Consider the following 4,181-nt stretch of genomic DNA (forward strand, 5'->3'; position numbering starts at 1 on the left):
CTCTTCCATGAATTCACGATCACCTTAAAATGAGTGAGGTGAACAAGAAAGGCTTCACATTATTAACTCAAGGATGAGTTTGATGAACCAAGATAATCTTGGGCCTATGTACTCTGCCAAGTGTCCAGGTGACTCTGAGGGACAGCCACGGGTCTACATGACACTAATAGGGTTGAGTATCTCAGCTCCTTCTCTGGTCATGCAGTCACAGCCACAAGCTTGACAATTCTTCCTGCCTTGGGGACCTGGCAAATTTTATTTCCTCCCCTTTGGGATGATTTCACCATCTCCAATATCCTTTAATTGTTGTAAACTGTATTCCCTTTCAAAACAGCAGAGCTGTCTCTGACTTGGGGAGACCTTCCTTGACCTGTCTCTTCCTGGACTGAGTGATAATAAGTGCTCCGTCAGTTATAACAAAATAATCCTATGTGTATGGTTATGTGTTCGCCTCTCCCACTAGGATTAAACCACAATGAAACAGGAACTGATTTTATTCCCGGCTAAATTCCCAATATCTAACCTAAGCCTGTATGTAACAGGCATGCAAATATATGCTACATAAATGAATACATGCATCACTGCACTTTAAAGACTTTCTAGCTTTCTGTTATGGGTTGAAGTATATCCCTCAAAAAGATGTGTTGAAATTCGAGGCCTCAGTACCTGTGCATGTGACCTTTTTTGTTTGTTTGTTTATTTGTTTTGTTTATATATATATATATATATATATATATAATTGATTATACCATTACAGTTGTTCTATTCCCCCCATCATTCCCCTCCACTCTGCACACCCCTCCCCCACCATTCTCCCCCCTCTTAGTTTATAGCCACGTGTCTCAAGTTCTTTAGATTCTATATTTCCCCCACTATTCTCTCCCTCCCCCTATCTATTTTCTACCTACTGTCTATGCTATTTTCTGTACCTTCCCCCTTCTCCTCCCACTCCCCTGTTGCTAACCCTCCATGTGTTCTTCATTTCTACGGTTCTGCTCCTGATCTACCTGTCCTCCTGGTTTGCTTTTCTTTTAGGTGTGGTTGTTAATAACTGTGAGTTTGCTGTCCTTTCACTGTTCATGTTTTTCATCTTCTTTTTCTTATATAAGTCCCTTTAACATTTCATGGAATAAGGGCTTGGTGATTATGAACTCCTTGAACTTGACCTTATCTGAGAAGCACTTTATCTGCCCTTCCATTCTAAATGAAAGCTTTGCTGGATAAAGCAATCTTGGATGTAGGTCTTTGGATTTCATGACTTGGAATACTTCTTTCCAGCCCCTTCTTGCCAGCCCCTTCTTGCCCCTTCTTTGGATTTCATGACTTGGAATACTTCTTTCCAGCCCCTTCTTGCCTGTAAGGTCTCTTTTGAGAAATCCGCTGACAGTCTGATGGGAACTCCTTTGTAGGTGACTGTCCCCTTATCTCTTGCTGCTTCTAGGATTCTCTCCTTCATTTTAATCTTGGGCAATGTAATTATGATGTGCCTTGGTGTGTTCCTTCTTGGGTCCAACTTCTTTGGGACTCTCTGAGCTTCCTGGATTTCCTGGAAGTCTATTTCTTTTGCCAGACTAGGGAATTTCTTCTTTATTATTTGTTCAAATAAGTTTTCCACTCATGGCTGTTTCTTTCCCCATTCTGGTACCCCTATAATTCAGATGTTGGAACGTTTAAAGATGTCCTAGAGATTCCTAAGCCTCTCCTCATTTTTTTGAATTCTCGTTTCTTCATTCCTTTCTGGTTGGATGTTTTGTTCTTTCTTCTGGTCCATTCCTTTGATTTGAGTCCCAGTTTCCTTTCCATCACTATTGGTTTCCTGTGCATTTCCCTTCATTTCAATTAATTTAGCCTTCACATGTTCCTCTAATTTGTGACTATAATCAACCAGTTCTGTGAGCATCTTGGGCACCAGTGTTTTGAACTGTGCATCTGAGAGGCTGGCTATTTCCTGGTCACTTAGAGTTATTGGCTCTGGGGCTTTGAGTTCTTCTTGAGCCATCTTTTGGCCTGTTACGTATGAGGAGCGGAGCCCTAGGTGTTCACCAGGTCGGGGCACCCCAACTGCTGGGTTGTGATGCTGTACTTGGGAGTGGGGTCAGAGAGGAGCAATGGCGGTCCCATCTGCCACCTCCGCCACCTCCGCCACTACCGCCGCCACCTGGGCCTGTGTGCTTTGTCTTCCTGGGCTCGGATGTGCGACAGCAGTGAGCCCTCCGCCACTGGGTTTGCCCACTGGGGCCTGTGCAGTCTGTCTCACTGTGTGCGAATGTGCGACCACAGTCAGTCTGCCCCGCACCCTGGCTTGGCCCGTGCTGCCTGTGTGCCTGGGTCAGGGGATCTTTCCTGCCCGATCCTGCTCCGCTGCTGGCTCTGTCCCTCTTACTGGGCTGGTTGAATGGTTCGTTGTTGTCGGACTTCCGTATAGTTCAATTTTCTGTTCTTTGGCTGTGTCTTTGTTTACTAAACCTTTGTTGTATTCAAACTTGGTTGTGGGAGAAGGCACAGTGTTTCCACCTATGCCTCCATCTTGGTGGAAGTCCTGTTTCTTTGCATGTGACCTTATTTGAAAGTTTTTTGCCCATGTAATCAAGGTGAGCTGAGGTCATTAGAGTGGGCCCTAATACAATATGACTGGTGTCCCTACAGGAAAAGCAAACACTATGTAAAGACAGACCCACAGGGAGAAGGTCATGTGAAGGTGAAGGAAATTGGAGGGGTACAGCTGTAATCTAAGGAATGCTGAAAATTGATAGTCACCACCAGAAGCAGGAAGAGGCAAAGAATGATTCTAGCCAGAATCTCCAAGCCTAACCCTAACGACATCCTGATTTGGGATGTCTAGACTTCTGGCGTCTAGAATTGTGAGATGATAAAATTCATTGTTTTAAAAACCTGTTTGTGGTAGTTAAGTACAGTAGCCCCAGGAAACTAATATACCTGCCAATGGGTACAAGGTAAACCTTTTGACTTTGATTCTTATGAAATGTTTGTCTGAATTAAAGAGAAACACAAATGCAGATATGACCCCAATTTTCTTACAATGTTTAAAAATGCTTACAGAGACTTAATCTATACAGAATAACAAGAAGTCAATATGCGAATGTTTTAGGTTTCTTCAAAATATTCCTGTTTGTGAGAAGAATAAAAGACATTATCACTGCTTTGACATTTCCAGAAAGTTTCCATTTCTAAATGCCATCAGCTTTTTAAGTCTTGCAAAGATGGAGGATATTTAAATGTTAATATATGTTATAAAATTGGTCACTTACTACCAAGAATGCCCTTGGAAAAGTTACACATCTCTGTGCTTCCATTTCATTTCATATAAGTGGAAATAATCAACCCTATTTAAAGTGTATTAACATCAAATGAGATATGTAAAAAATTCTTAGAATAGTGTTCAACATATATCAATACACACTGTTATTTTACCATTACTTATTTGCCAAATACTTTAGTCCAGAATCTAGTTTTAAATTCATTTTGCCCCTCTTTTATTTGTTGATGTCTTTATCCTAAAATTTTATTCTCTCATAAAAATCTTAGCTAGATTCTTGAAGTGACCATTAATACTCCTTTTCATTTTGTTTAATCAACTCTAGCTGTTCACATATACTTCCTCCCTCAAAAAGATAATTTACAAAAATATATAAAATTTATTACTAGGAAAAATTGAAGAAAAAAATTTCCTGGTTCCTTCTAGATCAGAAAGGAGAACAGTGGTAGAGAGGTACCCTTGGGACAGAGTGCCTGAGGCTATTTGGACAAGACATAGAAACTCAGTTGACTGACTCCACCTTTCCAGAAAAGGGAGCCAAAGAATTACTGGTGAGTGGCTGGTCATTGCACATTCTACTGATTCTTCCTTCTGGAACGACAGACAGACTTCTGAAGACTCAGCATTCTTCAACATGCACCACCCCTTACATCCTCATGGCTCTATCTTTCTAAGAAATCTGGCATCCCCAACCTAACAGCCCATGAGATTTCTGAATTGCCCTTTCTGCCAGTCAGGATCCCAGGCTTCTAGGGGGATGAGGTCAAGGTGCTTCACCCTGCAAGCCCAGATGCAGGCTGAAACACAACAAAAGGGGAAAAAGCAAAGGAATTTTCAGCTCAACTGGGGCAGTGTAGAACAATGATTTAAAAAAAGTAATTGACTTTATTGGGGTGACATTGGT

General features: G+C 41.6%; 1 long non-coding RNA gene across 1 annotated transcript; it reads right to left on the minus strand.

The window, feature by feature from the left end:
* Nucleotides 1-608: 608 nt before the first annotated feature.
* Nucleotides 609-2,845, minus strand: LOC118994670 (uncharacterized). Its single transcript, XR_005068120.1, has 2 exons — nucleotides 2,559-2,845; nucleotides 609-679 (listed from the first exon to the last, which is right to left on the minus strand). It is a non-coding gene; the product is annotated as an uncharacterized LOC118994670 (long non-coding RNA).
* Nucleotides 2,846-4,181: the final 1,336 nt, after the last annotated feature.

The sequence above is a fragment of the Sturnira hondurensis genome, unplaced genomic scaffold (genome assembly GCF_014824575.4).
Source record: "Sturnira hondurensis isolate 20B ecotype Veracruz unplaced genomic scaffold, ASM1482457v3 Scaffold0009686, whole genome shotgun sequence".
Classification (NCBI taxonomy): domain Eukaryota; kingdom Metazoa; phylum Chordata; class Mammalia; order Chiroptera; family Phyllostomidae; genus Sturnira; species Sturnira hondurensis.